Source organism: Chlorocebus sabaeus, chromosome 8 (assembly GCF_047675955.1).
Source record: "Chlorocebus sabaeus isolate Y175 chromosome 8, mChlSab1.0.hap1, whole genome shotgun sequence".
NCBI lineage: Eukaryota > Metazoa > Chordata > Mammalia > Primates > Cercopithecidae > Chlorocebus > Chlorocebus sabaeus.
The window spans coordinates 135,563,100-135,581,740 of record NC_132911.1 but is presented as its reverse complement, the minus strand read 5'-3'; the positions used below and the strand labels follow the sequence as shown (position 1 = coordinate 135,581,740).

At 42.2% G+C, this 18,641-nt stretch overlaps 1 long non-coding RNA gene across 1 annotated transcript in view; it reads left to right on the top strand.

The window, feature by feature from the left end:
• The window catches only part of LOC103237451 (uncharacterized), a 592,913-nt gene that overhangs the window by 90,819 nt on the left and 483,453 nt on the right, over positions 1 to 18,641 (top strand). The gene's annotated exons all lie outside the window — the stretch shown is intronic.

Here is an 18,641-nt window from a genome sequence, read left to right as displayed (position 1 = left end):
TCATCTGTTATCCATTTATTCATTCAGCCCTTCATTCGTTAATCACATCAGCTAACATTTAATTAACATATGCTATGTGCCAAAGCACTGTTCTAGAGAGGCACAGTTTAATAAAATAGAATCCCTGATCTCAAGGAGCTCACAGTCCAGTGGAAGAGACAGACCATTCAATCTGCCACTTATCACAATGTGATATGGTCCTTGGCCAGGTGTAGTGGCTCATACCTGTAATCCCAGCACTTTGGGAAGCTGAGGTGGGTGGATTGCTTGAGCCCAGGAGTCTGAGACTAGCCTGGGCAACATGGCAAAATACCGTCTCTGCAAAAAGTACAAAAATTAGCTGGGGATGGTGGCATGCTCTTATAGTTTCAGCTACTTGGGAGGCTGAGGTGGGAGGATGGCTTGAGCCCAGGAGGTTGAGGCTACAGTGAATCCTGATTGCACCACTGTACTCCAGCCTGGGGGACAGCAGGTGACACCCTGTCTCAAAAACAAAAAGCAAAGAACACAGTACATAATACTAAGTATATGTACAATTACAGTACATAGTACTAAGTACTTATACAATAAAAGTACATGTACTAAGTGGTACAATGAAACTATATTAAATGATTGAGTGAATAAACCCAGCTTGGGAGTCAGGTAAAGCTTTCTGGAGGAAAATAAGCCATATCTGAGAGCAGAGAAGGAAGGGAGGAGAATTAGCCAGGGTGGGAAAGGGGTGGGACTAAGTGTGCATTTCCCCTATGGGTGCAGCAGTAGCAGGTGCCCGAAAGTTGCACAGGTTCTGGAACAGGTGCCTCGCTCATAGTGCTGTGTAGAGTGGGTGATCAGTGAAATCCAGGGATTCTGTAGGGATTCTGTAGGGATTCTATTTAGGCCTCTGTTGCACAACTATGGGGAATGGTTCCACTGTTTCCTTTATGCACATCTCATTCACAAGAGTGTTGCTTCTCTTTGAGTCCGAATATCTCTGTCTGCCCTTTTTGATGTTGCCTGTCATTTGGTACCACCCCATCTATCCCTTCCTTTCTTGGATCTTTCCCAGCCCACACCCTTTGTTCCTACACGGTACAGATCTTCTCTGCTTTCTGTTTACACTTCACTCTCCATGGCTTTCCTTTTGCAGTTATCTCCACGTAGAACATCCTTTCTCTATTCTGCATAGAAAAGTCCTTTCAGTCCTGCAAATGCCACTGCCTCCAGGAAGTGATAACCTCTGCCCCAAATTGTCTCTACCTTCTTTAAATCCTTGTACTGATTTTATAGTCATGACCAGACAGCTTATCAGTTTACCATGAGCCTCATTCCATCTCCTTAATTCACTTGGAACAGTCACTGCATCTTATAGAAGTGAAGGCACATCCCCAAGGTCACACAGTGAATTAGGACCAGAGATGAGCTTAGAATCCAGAATCTCCACTGGTCCCAGCTTTCAGCAATTTTCTGTTGCCTCCAGATATTGGTAATTACCCTTGTCACAGCCCACTCAACTTTCTCCTCACCGAATTTTGCCATCTCCCGTCTCCTTCTCACCCTTTTCCAAATCTGCACCTCTTCTCAGCTTCTTCTGGGAACACTGGAGTTTCCATCCTCATGGAGAAACAAACAGCTCAGATGCATCTGCCCTGAGTCATGTCTCTGAGTTTCGAAGTCTCCTCTGCATGTGTGCTGGAATGTGTGCCTCCAGGTGCCATTCACTTTGCCAGGGTGTTTTGGGGATGTAGCTAATGTTCAAACACCAAGCAGCATAGACACACACATGCGCGTGCACACACGCACTCTAGTGACTGAAAACGCGTCACCACCCTTTTATCCTTTTTGGCATTTTTAGCTACCTGTATTGAGAGTGAATTGAAGACTAAATCACCAGATCTAAATCTATTTGGTGCAAATAGAATTTTCCTTAGGAGTATTTAGAACAGTTAATGGCCTGTGTGGGCTAAGTGAGGATGGACATGGGATTTGGGGTCAGGCAGACCTGGCACCTGTGAAGTCTATGAGTCCTTCCCTAGGCAGGTCATTGAATTTTGTAACTTTAGTTTCCTCACTTGTATATTGGAGCCAGAAAAGGACAACTCCATCTCAAAGAGGTTTTGCGATTGGGCTCCCTGACGCGCTTTCTCCCACCCTTCATACATACTTCAAATGAGCAGAGCGGTCATTTCTTTTACTCCTTCTCCACCGTTTAATGGCTTCTTATTGACCTCAAGATACAGGCTAAACCTCCTATATCATGCGCGTGACATACAGCCTCATTCATTTTGTAGGCATTGATTAAGTACTCTTGCCGGGATTGGGTTAAGTAATGGAAAGACTACAAGAAGGGACTACAATTCCTTTTCTAAAGAGACTCACTCTTTCTGCCCCTTCCCTACAATACTGCCATGCTGAATTGCTGAGGATCTCAGAACTCGCGATTATGTTCCAACTCCTGTATCTTTGAAGATGCTGTTCCCCCTGCTTGATTTTTTTTTCCCCCAGTTGTCTCCCTGGAAGACTGTACTTAATTTTCCCATCCCTACTCAGGTGGCATGTTTTCTATAAAGCCCACCCTGAATACTCCACGCAGAGTCACCCTTCTCTTTCCTCCGTCCCACCTCCATACACCCACTTACTGGTGTCCCAGCTCTCTCCCTACTACTAGCATTTATTTGCACACATTGTCTACCTCCAGAGAATAGGGACTACAATCTATTCAATCACTCAGCTCTCCTCCTTATCATCAGCCACTGAGTGCTTACCACAGACAAAACATCAGGTCAAGTTTGTGTATCTTATCTCATCTAATCGTCACAGCAATTATATAACTCTCATTAGTGTATTCATTTTACTGATGTAGAAACTGAGCCTGAGAGCAGTTAAAGACCTCATTCAAAGTTACCTGGTAAGTGTCAGAGCCAAGATTTGAACCCATGCCATCTGGCTCCTGAGTCAGTGCCCTTACCGTCCTGCATACTCTCCATTGTAATGGCGAATAGGCTTATGCTGAGTGACTGGATTGAGCATTACAAAAATTGTTCCATCATATTATAGCTGTGCATGCATATCATCTACTCAGTGCTTTTTAAACTGCTTGTAGTGAAAGACTTGGGTGTTGTTAAGCTTCCATCTTTTGTGGACAAATACTTTTGTACAATACAATGAAAACTGAATTACTAGAAAAACAGTCATGCACTCAGATATTGTGACTCTATTGAATTGCTTTTAATGTTTCTAGATTATTTACTCTCAGTTTCTGTCCTTAATGCGTTGTGGACCATCTTTGTACAGTATTGCTCTGCCAGCTTGGAATAGACATGTGTTGAAGATGGATTGCAGAATGGATCCGGATTATTTGACTGAGGGTTTTTAATGAAGAAGAATGGAAAGCTGCAAACCTTATGAATTTTTACCCGTGGGTAGATCCCTGCTTGGGTTTCTGTGTGAAGGGAAGCATTTTATCCGCCAGCAGGTGGTTCTGTACACAGGACTGAAGCAGGGAGCGTGGGGTGAGATGGGGCAGGGGATTGGGGAGCTAGGCAAAATTTGCATCCTTGATGCCATTTGAAGATGTCTTCCTGCAGTTGGAGAGGAAAATTAGGCCAGGACTTAAAACAGTTCAAACTACTATTTAAAAAGAATATATTGGTCTTTCATGCTCAAATTGGCTTTTGGAAAGAAATGATGAACTGTTTGACTTATTCACCAAGGTAGTGGTATTTTTGACAAGTTCTCCACTAGAACACTGTATTTTGAAAAATCTTATTTTGAGATTTTTTGTGGTTGCACTTTAACATACGGGCCATTTTCTGATGACAAATAGCAGGAACTTAGGAAGAAGCAGGGAAATACACTGGATGTGAAAACATAAATAGCATCAGACATTGTCCTTGAAAGGGTCCGTAGATGTGTAGATCAAGGTTCTCGTTTTAAAGTGAGGAAACTGAGCTCCTGGGAGGTTTAGTGTCTAGACCATGGTCACGCACCAATAATAAATGGGCCAGGATAAAAATCCTGATGCTTGGCCATATCAGCTAAACATTTGCTGAATATTAGAGCCCCTCCAAAAAGCTCCAAGGGTGAGAATGGAGAAGAAAAAGATTCCAGGTCTGTGAATGTTGCTGAGCTGGTCAAGCATCCATCCACTGGTGTTCTCTGATGTTCAACACAATTTGCTTTTACATTCTTCATAAAATTTCCCAAGGAACTATGAGATGATGCCCCATGATGGCTTCCTCCCAGCCCTAAGTTGTTAGTCAACTCCCATACGCATGGAGTCTCAATTATGGCCCAAATAAGTAATGTTTCTGACTTAAGTGCATAATTGAGTGCTTTTGAGGACAAGTAGAAGCTGTTGTAATTATTCACATAGAGTTTAATAAACTGTATACTATTAGAACAGCTCTTTTTCATATATTTTCTTGGTCAGTTATATTTAAAAAAATGAGTATAATCATATAGGCATAAGCAAAATATTTTGATTTTAAAAAAGAATTATCTTATTTGCAGGATTGGAAACCACATGGGTAGGAGATGATGTGTTGAAAACTGCTGTGAACTTAGGAAAACACAAGTGCGAAATTGTTTGTAATGCCCAGGATGAGTTAGAAGCACATTGTAGTAGAGAGAGAAAGGGAGTATAGGCTTCTGGGCGCTACTTTAGTTGAGTTTAAGCATAATGGTAAAAAGCACTGGTTTTGAGGTCAGGGACTCTTGGGTTTAGATTTCTCCGTTCCCACTTACTATCTGTGTGCTCTTAAGCAAATTACATAATCTTTCTTAGTATGTTGTCTCATTTGTAATATAGGGCTTCTCATACCTATTTCATAGCATTCTTGTGAGGATTAATTAAAATAATGGTCTGGTACAATGCTGCATCATAGTAAGCGTTTGATAAATGGTGGCTGTCACTCCACTACCACCACTACTTCTACCACCATCATTGCTGCTACTACTGGCACAGTCACCATCTTTATTACAATCAGTACCACCATCACCATCATAACTACCACCACGACTACAATAACCACCATCATCGTCATTATCAGCATCACTACCTTATCTTGCTAATTTACCTGAGGGTGATCTCAGCTTTCCTTTACAATCTCACTTGTCACTTCCTATCTGTTACCACCATGGCATTTACGACTGGCAGGGGCTGTTGAGGGTATGTTGGCCCTAAAGTCACTTTTTGTTCCTTCCTTGCTTGTGCTGTTTGGCTGTCTCAGTGCCAGCATCCATCCCCTTCTGCCTCTGTCTTTCCACCATGAGGCTTGTGGTTGAGCACCATCTGCTATCTTAGGTTGTTTGAGTTCTTGAGCCAAGCCCAACAGGGGGAGAAGGTATATCAGCTGCTTCTGTCCAACTATCTGTTGAAATAAGTCTTTCTGCTATTGAACACAGTACACCTATGGAAAGACTAAACTTTGGGATGCAGCCTTTCCTGCCTTTGGCATATGGTACCATCTACAAGCCCTGGTATCTGCCTCTCTCTCAAAGCCTGACAATCCAGTTTCTGGCTCAAACTGGATACCTTCTGGAAACTGATGTCCTGCACAGCCAGTCCCCTATTCCAGAGGTCTAGACCCTTCTTTTTATGATATAAGTTACCACCTAGAAACCTGAGTGAATGTACAAAATAACCCCAAATTATGGTGCCAGTGCAGTGTGTTGGTCAGGACTCTTTTTGTCATATGTGGTAAAAACTGCGTTCAGATCCACTTAAAGAAAATAAATTATACTATAAGCTCACACAACTGAAGGAAGTCTGGGGGTTACTGGCTTTGAACTTGGCTGCATCTAGGTGTTCATACTTTCATCACTGGAAAATCTCTCCATCTCCTGGCTAATTCTCTTCTGTGTTTCCTTCTCCGTGAGTCCTAATGGTGGCCCCTGCTCTATCAGTCTTATTCCCTGTCTTCTCGGCAGCTCCAGGCGAGAGAGAAAGATTTCCCAATCATTCCCACACATGTTTCGTGATTGACATCCATCGTGCTGATGTGAATTGCATGTCTATCCTTGAATCTGTTGCTGTGACCAAGGAGATGGAGCACAGGATGATGGAACAGGCCTGTGGGTTATGATTATCTTTGGAGTCAGAGGCAGAGGTCAGCCCCAGGCAAATCACAGGGCCAGAGATGAGGAGATGGAATCCCCCATAGGAAAATTAGGGCTTATATAAGAAAAGGAAATTCTGCATCTGAGGTTACTAAAAGAACATCTATGTATTGCATGACCTGCTTCTGATTGGTCCCTCGTACCTAAATTTAACCCTAAACTTACCCCACTGGAAAACAGTGAAAGGAATACGGTTTTGTAGTTAGCAAATCTGTTTGAATCTTTGCTTTCCCAGTTCCTGGCTGAGTGATCTTGGGTAAGTTGCTTAACATCCATGATCCTTAAACTTCTCTTCTTAAAACGGGAATGATAATGCTTTTTTCCCCAGCATTTGTTTTGAGGTTTAAATTGTACCATCTATGGGTCCTAGCACATAGTAGGTATTTAGTTCATGTTAATTCTCTCTTCCTTTCTGACCCATACTTGAACTTGTTACACCATGTGTGTACTTGGGCTACCCCAGATAAACTATTTTCATCAATTTTGCCCATGCTTTCTCTTTGTTATCACGTTAGTGATATCAGAAGATCCATCCATGCATTCATCTATTATAACAAATAATAATTATAAAAAGGGCAATAATTCTGCCCTTTCTTCTGCCTGGCCTGTCTCTTCTCAAGCCTTTTGATTCTTTAATATAGGAAAAGCTGTTGATTTGATTAGGTAGGTTAGGGTTTTTCATGACACTGATGGTCTATAGGTCTACTGGGCTGAGTCACTCTTTGGAACAGCCTCTCAGCTCCACTCCTTGCCTCAGTTGCAGGCTTAGCCAAGTCCCCTTATGGTTCCATCCATCTCACTGGTAGCTGTGTGGGTAGTGGAACACGGAGTCTAATTGTTTAGGTCATAGACTGACTTGCATTATCATCCCTGAGTGAGTGGTTCTAAGGCTTACTTTCTGAGGTAGGAAAGTGGTGGTGGTAGTGACAGGGGTGGTGTTAAGGGAAGAATAACCAGAGTAATAGGTCCTGTAGGAATGTGAGTCATGTGTCTCTGCTACAGAGAGCCCTGAAATGGGCTTCAGGCACTTGTGCAGCCCACAATGAAAGAGTACTTAAATTCACACTTGCTATTACTTGGGTGTGTATTTATGGCCTTCAGAACTCTAAGGTAGGTCAAAATGATAGGAAGGACAGTATATATATATCATTCCTAATGCCTTGACCTTAATGCCATCAACCCTTACCTAGAATGCCCAACAGTAGCTATTATCATTAAGTATCTTCTGCATGTTAGGCATGTACTAAGTGCTTTACATGCATTATTTATTCATCTACCAAAGTAAACTTAGATGCATCATCCATCTATCTGTATCCATCCATCCATCCATCCATCCATCCATCCATCCATCCATCCATCTGACCTTCCAGTCCATCCATCTGGCCTTCCTATCTATCATCTACCTACCTATCTCTCTCTCTCTCTCTCTCTCTCTCTCTCTCTCTCTCTATCTATCTATCTATCTATCTTCTATCATCTATCTATTCATCAAACCATTCATCATTACTTGAATGTGTCTTCTGTATCAAGCCTGGTCTAGGTAGACCACAGTCTAGCAAATTTTGAACTTTTTTGCTCCTTACCCCCAAGAGACCTTCATCTTCTTCCATGCCAACTAAGTAATGAGGTCACTGCTGGTTTGAAGACTCAGCAAATTCTCCCACTGACACTCAGGCTTGTTATGGGGATAAAATGAGATAAAAGATGTGGAAAATCTTTAGTACCCTAAGGCCCTAAGCAAACTCAGAAGGTTGTTCTTTGCTCAACTTTCAGAGGGCAGGCACTATATTAGTTTCTTATTGTTTTACAACAAATTACCACAAATTTAGTTGCTTAAAAAGACCACAACTTTATTATCTTGCAATTGGAGGTAAAAAGTACAAAATAGCTCTGACAAGAGCATCAAGGTGTTGGCAGGGCTGTGGTCCTCGGGAAGACATCTGAGAAAAATCTATTTCCTTGCGTTTCTAACTTCTAGAGGCTGCCCATAGAGCTTCTGTTGTGGCCTCTTCCTCCATCTCTGAAGTCAACAATTGCATTCATTTCACCTCTGTCACATTTTCTTTTCTGACTCATCTACTTTGTCTGTTTCCTCTTTCCTTTTTAAGGCCCCTTGAGGTACATCGAGTCTACCTGGGTAATCCAGGATAATCCTCCTATTTTAAGATTCTTAATCACATCTGTAAAGTATTTTTTGCCCTATAAATTAATATATTCTCAGTTGATGCATTCACAGGTTCTGAGGATTATGACGTGGGCATCTTTGGAGAGCTACTACTCTGCCTCCCACAGGCATTATCACCATCTGTGCTCCCTTGCGGAAGTTACTAAGCCCAAGTTTTCCCATTTGCAAAACGGGCCTTATAATAGCATCACAATCATAGAATTGTCATGAAGATTAAATGTGAAAACACTTATGCAGTATTTAGCACAATTAGTGGGACATAGTAAGTGCTCATTAAATTATAGATAGGATGATGATGTTAATGATGAGTTCCTGTGTAGTAATCCCCTCCGTAGGTTACATGGGGATAGAGGCCAAATAGAGAGTTAAAGAATGGCTTTCCATTCTACTCGTTTTGTTCTTCTAATAAAAGTCTAGACACTGTCTTTGGGATGAACTGGCCTACTATGGTTCTTTTTTCAACTTAAAAAACTTGGACCAATTTTTCAAGAAAAAAATAATTGTTTGCCATTATCAGAAACATAACTTTAAGTTCACAAAAAGATGTTTGTGTGTCAGCGTGTATGGGGAATAAGAGTGTGGAGAAGGTGTGGGAAGAACTATAAAATGTCTTTGCCCAGGGCCATAATGGTTATGACATCCAGAGCATGAATCTTGTTTCATTTTCCTTCGTTTTTTGCCTGCAAAGGAAATATCTGAATCTGCCAAAGCAATTTCATTTTTCATATACAAGAACTACAGTTATCCATTCCAAATAGTGTTCAGAATAAAACTTAATTGAAAACGTAATCAAACTGAGAAATTGCTTGACCAGCTGCGGTCACATTCATAAAGAGATGTCTGTTTATCCCTCAACCACGACAGGGTCTGGCGCCATTGTCCCATCATTCAATGTCCCTGCTGCGAGGGAGCCCCCTCAGTCTAGCTGCACTGTGTTTGCTGAAAGGCCACCTGTCAGAGAAGCAGAGAGCAAGCCCTAACCGGGAAAGCACCAAAATAGGTCCCTTTTGATTTCATTGCAGATTTTCTGCTTTTAGAGTTTGAATTGTTTGTTAGACAATCGAGGTTTCACTGCTTTCGAAGAGGGCTCGTGCTGTGTCACTGGTTATGTAAGAACTTGATTTTGGTTGGGAGACTTTGGCCCTCCTAGCCCAGACTCTTCCCTCCTATCTCCTTCTTGAAGCTGATCTATGTACATGGGTCATAGCATTTCCCCCAGCAGAAACCCAGAACCCTGGGATAATAACATTGGGAAGGCTCATGTTAGTTGGTGGTGTTGGCAGAGGAATAATTGTGCCATTCCGTGAGATGGATAGAGAAAAAAAGGAACATAAGTCTAGAATCTTAAAGATTCTTATGGACTGCATTGTGTCCTCTCATTTTCCCAAATTCATATGTTGAAGTCTTAACCCTCAGTAACTCAGGAAGTGACTATATTTGCATATAGAATCTTCAAGGAGGTAATTAAGTTAAAAATAAGATTATTAGGATGTCCCTAACCCAATATGACTGGTGTGCTCATAAGAAGAGGAAACTGGGACACAGATGTGCAGAGGGAATACCACGTGAAGATATAGGGAGAAGACAGCCATCTGCAAGCCAAGGAGGAAGGCCTTAGAATAAACCAAACCTGCCAACACCTTGATCTTGGACTTCCAGCCTCCAGAATTGTGAGAAAATAAATTTCTGTTGCTTAAGCCACCCAGTTTGTGGTATGTTGCTATGGCAGCCCTAGCAAACTCAGACAGGGACCTAGCATTTACATCCTGCCTCCTTGCATAACATTAAGAAAACCACTAGATTTCTTTGAGTTTCAGTTTTTCCCTTCTGAAAAACATGGTTAGTAGTAGTCATTTTTCTGCATATTGCACGAGGTTGCTGGTGAGAGTGAAACTGGATCAAGTCTGTGAAAAATTCTCCTATATGCATCTATCTCACCCAGGCTAAGTGGCCACAAAATAAATGGTCTTATGACTTTTCAGCTACCCACCATCTAAACCAGGATGGTGATTCGATTTCACTTCTTGCGCCATGTTGGAATAATCTGTCATGATATTTCGGAATGTTGAGATGAGGTAGATTGCAAGAATATGTGAAAATTCAGTGGGAAGAGCACTTTGATCGAGTTGAAATAGTTGTACTATGGATTTAGAAGGAGAGGGAGGTAGCAAGTATGCCCTTCATTTGTCAACTGAAGTTGGAGGTCATTTACTCTACGTCTTCTATAATATCACTAAATCACTTGAGATTTTTCTTGTTTTTTAAAAATTCTCTTTAGATAACATTATCTCAAACACATTATAGCATTTGTCTTTTAATTTTTAAATCTTATTCTTTGTATTAGTTTCCTATGGCTACTGTAACAAATTACTATAACCTTGGTGGCTTAAAGCAATAGAAATTTATTTACTAACAATTCTGGAGGCCAGAAGTGCAATATCAGCCCCACTAGGTCAAAATCAAGGTGGTGGCAGGGCTGGTTCCTTCTGGAGGCTCTTGGAGAGGATCTGTGTGTGTTTTTTTTTTACTAGCTTCAGAAGGCTGCCTGCCTTCCTTGTCTCACGACGCCTTCCTTAAATCACTCTTGTTGTCACATCTCCTATTTCCTCCTTTGACATTCTTACCTTGCAGGACCTCTGTAATGACTTAGGGTTTACCTGGATAATACAGGATAATAACTCTATCTCCAAATCCTTAATTTAATCACTTCTTCAAGTCCCCTTTGCTATATATAGTAGCATTTTCAAGTTTTGGTGTACCATGTGGATATTTGGGGTAGGGGGCATTTTCAGCCTACCATATAGCATCAAAAAGGAAAGTGGAAAATGTGAAGAACAGGATCTTTCCCTAATTATCTTAATTGTTAGCTTTGTGGCCTTGGGAAAGTCACTTAACCTCTCTGAGCCCGTTTCCTCAAATGCCAAATGAGTGTGACATTACCCACCTCATTGGGTTGCTTTGAGAATTCAGTTACATGAAAGAATATATGGGAAACAGTTAATATAGTTCCAAGAACACAGCAGGCTCTTAGTAAATGGTAGCTATTTTGTTTCATTTGCTCTAGTTTTGTTGTTCCAAATTTATATACACTCTCCAACTTATTTTTTTTTTTCTTTTTGTTTTTCACAGAAAGAGCCATCTCAGACCCAATTCTCTCTTGCCCTTAGTTAGTTTAGCACAAAGGCTCTAAGTCCCACGGGGCATTGGCTGGCTCCCTGCAGGCATACAGGCAGGGGAATATCTTTAACTTCAAGGAGGTCAAGACTGGCTTAGCCCTTCTCCACACGTCAGAGGTCAAGTTCTCTTTCCATTAACAGAGAATGTGATACCTTCGGCTCCAACTCTAGTTCCCAGGATAAGAAATCATGGGATATTTAAGCAACCCAAGGCCGCCTGCATCCACCCACTGTCCAACCTGAGATCCCTTGCTGCTTGGCCTGTGAGAGCATGGGCCCCATCATACCACAGCCTTCTGCCTTGTTATGAGATTGCCCTTTGTTTCTGCTTCTTTCCAAGTCTGGCAAACTACACGATGCTTCAGTCTTCTATGTAATCACTTGCCATACTCTTGCCAGCTTTATCCATGGAAGTTAGGATCTTGTCTTAAAACCCAGTTCAGGAGGGATGAGTGATTCCTCACTGATGGTGCTCCCTGACACCAGCTCAGGCCTCAGATTCACCTGTACTTGTGTTTGGTCTTTCTGTTGGGACAAAACATTCATCCATCTATCCATTCACTGTTTATTGAACCCCTATCATAGCCCCAGCTGACAGAGACGAATAACATATAGTCCTGGCTCTCATGAAACTCACACTCCAATGAACAACACAAATAATAGAGAGCTATACAATACACTGTGAAACATAATTCAATAAATATATATAAGAAGGCCAATGGGACCTCAGAAGAGGAGGTGGTCAATTTTGAGGTGAGAAGCTAGCGGAGGCTTCACAGAGGGGATGACGCTGGGGCTGGAGTTAGAGACAGAGTAGGAGATTGGCAAGTGAACAAGGAAGGGCATTACTCCTGCCAGCTGCTTGTCAAGCCTGAAACTGCGTGTCTTCCAATTCCAGACTGGTTCCTTCCAATTCTTGGTTCTCCCAGAGAGTAGCTGCTAACTACTGGATTGAGTTCTTCTCTAAATTCAAATGTTGGAGTCCTAACCTCCAATGTGACTGTATTTGGAGAGTGTGCTTATGAGGAGATAACTAAGGTGAAATGAGGTCCTGAGGGTAGGCCTCTAATATGATAGGGCTGGTGCTCTTATAAGAAGAGGAAGAGGCACCAGAAATCTCTTTCTTCACCATGCGAAGACACAGCAAGAAGGTGGCAGTTTACAAGCCAGGAAAAGAGTCTTCATCAGGAACTAAGTTGGCCAGCCCCTTAATCTTGGACCTCCCAGAACTGTGAGAAAATAAACTTTCATTGTTTAAGCCACCAGTGTGTGGTACTTTATTTATTATGGCAGCCCTAGCTGACCAAGCCTGTAGCTGAAGGAAATTTGTGCTTTTGGCTCCCCAGCAGACACATTGTAGGTGAAGAACAGATATTTACTGAATGAAAACAGACCAAGCACCTTAAATACATCTTCCCACTTCATCATGACACTATAAAAAAAGGGAATTTTTATTCCCATTTTAAAGCTGAACAAATTGAGACTCAGATGGAGCCAATGAGTTGCCTGAAGTCAGCTGGAATTTAAACTCAGATCTGTTGGGTGCAAAGTTTGAGCATTTGCTCTCTAGGTAAGGATTATTTCTAAAAGGAGCAAAGCCCCATTTGCCTATCCTTTGGTTCCATTCAGCCAATCCCATTGAGCCAGGCCCTGCACCTGCTCTGGGTTCATCCTAGGGACTCTAAGGACGTGTCAGCAGGGCTTTGGGTTTCAGGAATGGGCTCCATTAACTTCTAACTTTGACCGTGTCGCCCCCACCCATTTCCCCAATCAGCCACAGAATAGTTTAACAGGGCTCTATCCTTCTGCTGTGTGCATTTATGGGCGCACCCTATACATCTCCAGAATTGCAACACACACTGAGCAGAGTAACTCACCCGACCTGAGCCTGCTGCTTAGGAACTGAACTGGCCCACGTGATGAATGGCTGGTCTCTTTTGGATACAATGTTATTCCGCAAGAAGGGTGAATAACTGACACGGTAATCTTCTGAGATGTTATAAATGAAACCAGTTTGTTCTTTCTGTCTCTGCCTTAAGGAAGTTGTAAGAGTATCTTTAGAGAAGTGTGCCTGATTTCATTATCAGTACACATGTATTGAGCACCAGCTGTGTGCCATGATAGGCTCTGGGGGTTCAGGGAAGACTCAGATACAGTCTCTGCCAAGAGTGAGCTGCTGTCTAAATACATATGTGCACCCCTGTGTGTAGCTCGAGCTACACAGCTAAAGGGAAGGTCCTTGACCTGTTGAAGCCTCACTGCACTGATCTGAAACTGGGATCAAAGGACTCATTTATTTTGTTGTTACTAAACAGCCTCTGGGAATATACCTAGCACTGTGCCTGGCACATGGGAGGAGCCCATGCATCTGTGCATCCTAGAAAGGTGTAAAAGCCAGCAGCGTGGGCAATGAGCCTGCAGGGGTGGCTCTTCTTTAGAGAAACTGGAGCAGTAGCTCAGTCCTGAAAAAAGCACTTAATAAAACATTCACTGTTCATCACAACTTGACCCTTGTCTGCCAAGGTAGATCGGCCTGTGCTGAGACCAAGCTGGATAGAGAATGATAATTCAGCCACTTCTAGGTCAGGAGGTTTTGTGAACTCTCTTGGTGAAATTATGCGTTGATTGGTTTTTTATAAGTAAAAGTCATTTCTGGCTATGTAGGCTGTGGGAAGAGATCTACATCACCTAATATAAGATTATTGCCTCATTGTTTTCAAATATATAGGATTAGGAGACAGAAAAAAAGATGTGATTAACAACATGCTTTGGAGTCAGTGTTTAAATTCCAGATGTGTCCTTCGCTAGCTGTGTGACCCTGGGGCTAGATCTCCGCTTCTCTGAGCCTCTCTTTCATGATCAATCACCAATAAATGAACAAAAAACGATTATAGTATCCACTTAATGATTATAATATCCATTTATAGTTGTCATAAGGAAAGCATTGACATTTGCTGTATGTAAAGTGCATACAACATATAACCAGCTCTTAATCAGTAATAGCAATTATTACTAGGAAGAAAAAGATGAAACAAGAACCAGAGTGAATAAAAGAAATGTTAAAGGGCCGGGTACAATGACTCACACCTCTAATCCCAGCACCTTGGGAGGCCAAGGTGGGCAGACTGCTTGAGGCCAGGAGTTGGAGACTAGCCTGGTCAATATGGTGAACCACGTCTCTACTAAAACTACAAAAATTAGCTGGGCATGGTGGCACATGCCTGTAATCCCAGCTACTTGGGAGGCTGAGGCAGGAAAATCACTTGAACCTGGGAGGCAGAGTTTGCAGTGAGCCAAGATTGCACCAGTGTACTCCAGCCTGGTGACAGAGAAAGACTCTGTCAAAAAAAAAAAAAGAAAAGGAAAGGAAAATGAAACAATAAGGATGGGTGGGACAATGTGAGACTCTGTGTCAATAAATAAGTAAATAACAAATTGAAAAAAAAATAGAGGGGGCACCCAAGATGGCTGAATAGGAACAGCTTCAGCCTCCAGCTCCCAGCGTGAGCAACACAGAAGATGGGTAATTTCTGCATTTTCAACCGAGGTACCGGGTTCATCTCACTGGGCATGTCGGAGAGTCGGTGCTGGTCAGCGGGTGCAGCCTGACCAGCAAGAGCTGAAGCATGGCGAGGCATCACCTCACCTGAGAAATGCGAGGGAGAAGGGAATTCCTTTTCCTAGTCAAGGGAAACTGAGACACACAACACCTGGAAAATCGGGTAACTCCCCCCCCAATACTGCACTTTACCAAGGGTCTTAGCAAACAGCACACCAGGAGATTATATCCCACACGTGGCCCAGAGGTCCCACGCCCACGGAGCCTCCCTCATTGCTAGCACAACAGTCTGAGATCTAACTGCAAGGCAGCAGCGAGGCTGGGGGAGGGGCGCCTGCCATTGCTGAGGCTTAAGTAGGTAAACAAAGCAGCCAGGAAGGTAAACGAAGCCGCTGTCGAATTGGGTGGAGCCCACCGCAGCTCAAGGAGGCCTGCCTACCTCTGTAGACTCCACGTCTCGGGACAGGGCATAGCTAAACAAAAAGCAGCAGAAACCTCTGCAGATGTAAATGTCCCTCTCTGACAGCTTTGAAGAGAGCAGTGGTTCTCCCAGCAAGGAGGCTGAGATCTGAGAACGGACAGACTGCCTTCTCAGGTGGGTCCCTGATCCCTGAGTAGCCTAACTGGGAGACATTCCCCACTAGGTGAAGACCGACACCTCACATGGTGGGGTACACCTCTGAGATGAAGCTTCCAGAGCATGAATCAGACAGCAACACTCACTGTTCAGCAATATTCTATCTTCTGCAGCCTCCGCTGCTGATACCCAGGCAAACAGGGTTTGGAGTGGACCTCAAGCATACTCCAACAGACCTGCAGCTGAGGGTCCTGACTGTTAGAAGGAAAACTAACAAACAGAAAGGACACCTACACCAAAACCCCATCAGTACGTCACCATCATGAAAGACCAAAGGCAGATAAAACCACAAAGATGGGAAAAAGCTATGCAGAAAAGCTGGAAATTCAAAAAATCAGAGTGCATCTCCCCCTCCAAAGGAACGCAGCTCATCGCCAGCAATGGAACAAAGCTGGACGGAGAATGACTTTGACGAGTTGAGAGAAGGCTGCAGTTGATCAAACTTCTCAGAGCTAAAGGAGGAACTACATACCCAGCGTGAAGAAACTAAAAACTTTGAAAAAAGAATGGATGAATGAATAACTAGTATAATCAATGCAGAGAAGGCCATAAAAGAACTGATAGAGATGAAAACCATGACATGAGAACTACGTGACAAATGCACAAGCTTCAGTAACTGACTCGATCAACTGGAAGAAAGAGTATCAGTAACTGAAGATCAAATGAATGAAATGAAGTGAGAAGAAAAGTGTAGAGAAAAAAGAGTAAAAAGAAATGAACAAAGCCTCTAAGACATATGGCATTATGTGAAAAGACCAAATCTACGTCTGATTGGTGTGCCTGAAAGTGACAGGGAAAATGGAACCAAGTTGGAAAATACTCTGCAGGATATCATCCAGGAGAACTTCCCCAACCTAGTAAGGCAGGCCAACATTCAAATTCAGGAAATACAGAGAATGCCACAAAGATAGTCCTCGAGAAGAGCAACTCAAATTGTCAGATTCACCAACGTTGAAATAAAGGAAAAAATGTTAAGGGCAACCAGAGAGAAAGATCGGGTTACCCACAAAGTGAAGCCCTTCAGACTAACAGCAGATCTCTTGGCAGAAACTCTCCAAGCCAGAAGAGAGTGGGGGCCAATATTCAACATTCTTAAAGAAAAGAATTTTCAACCCAGAATTTCATATCCAGCCAAACAAAGTTTCGTAAGTGAAGGAGAAATAAAATCCTTTACAGACAAGCAAATGCTTAGAGATTTTGTCACCACCAGGCCTGCCCTACAAGAGATTCTGAAGGAAGCACTAAACATGGAAAGGAACAACTGGTGCCAGCCATTGCAAAAACATGCCAAAATGTAAAGACCATCGATGCTAGGAAGAAACTGCATCAACTAACGAGCAAAATAACCAGCTAATATCATAATGACAGGATCAAGTTCACACATAACAATATTAACCTTAAATGTAAATGGACTAAGTGGTCCAATTAAAAAAGACACAGACTGGCAAATTGGATAAAGAGTCAAGATCCATCAGTCTGCTATATTCAGGAGACCCATCTCACATGCAGAGACACATATAGGCTCAAAATAAACGGATGGAGGAAGATCAACTAAGCAAATGGAAAACAAAAAAAAAAGCACGGGTGGCAATCCTAGTGTCTGATAAAACAGACTTTAAACCAGTGAAGATCAAAAGAGACAAAGAAGGCCATTACATAATGGTAAAGGGATGAATTCATCAGGAAGAGCTAACTATCCTAAATATATATGCACCCAATACAGGAGCACCCAGGTTCATAAAACGAGTCCTTAGAGACTTACAAAGAGACTTAGACTCCCATACAATTATAATGGGAGATGCTAACACCCAACTGTCAACATTAGACAGATCAACGAGACAGAAAGTTAACAAGGATATCCAGGACTTGAACTCAACTCTGCACCAAGCAGACATAATAGACATCTACAGAACTCTCCACCCAAAATCAACAGAATATACATTCTTCTCAGCACCACATCACACTTATTCCAAAATTGACCACATAGTTGGAAGTAAAGCCCTCCTCAGCAAATGTAAAGGAACAGAAATTATAACAAACTGTCTCTCAGATCACAGTGCAATCAAACTAGAACTCAGGACTAAGAAACTCAATCAAAACTGTTCAACTGCATAGAAACTGAACAACCTGCTCCTGAATGACTACTGGGTAAATAACGAAATGAAGGCAGAAATAAAGATGTTCTTTGAAACCAATGAGAACAAAGATACAACATACCAGAATCTCTGAGACACATTGAAAGCAGTGTGTAGAGGGAAATTTATAGCACTAAATGCCCACAAGAGAAAGCAGGAAAGATCTAAAATTGACACCCTAACATCACAATTAAAAGAACTAGAAAAGGAAGAGCAAACACATTCAAAAACTAGCAGAAGACAAGAAATAACTAAGATCAGAGCAGAACTGAAGGAGATAGAGACACAAAAAACCCTCCAAAAAATCAATGAATCCAGGAGCTGGTTTTTTGAAAAGATCAACAAAATGGATAGACCTCTAGCAAGACTAATAAAGAAGAAAACAGAGAAGAATCAAATAGATGCAATAAAAAATGAAAACAGGATATCGCCACTGACCCCGCAGAAATACAAACTACCATCAGAGAATACTATAAACACCTCTATGCAAATAAACTAGAAAACCTAGAAGGAATGGACAATTTCTTGGACACTTAACAGTCTCCCAAGACTAAACCAGGAAGAAGTTGAATCCCTGAATAGACCAATAGCAGGCTCTGAAATTGAGGCAATAATTAATAGCCTCCCAACCAAAAAAAGTCCAGGACCAGACAGATTCACAGCCGAATTCTACCAGAGGTACAAGGAGGAGCTGGTACCATTCCTTCTGAAACTATTCCAATCAATGGAAAAAGAGGGAATCCTCCCTAACTCATTTTATGAGGCCAACATCATCCTGATACCAAAGCCTGGCAGAGACACAACAACAACAACAACAACAAAAAAAAAAAAAAAAAAAAAAAAAAGAATT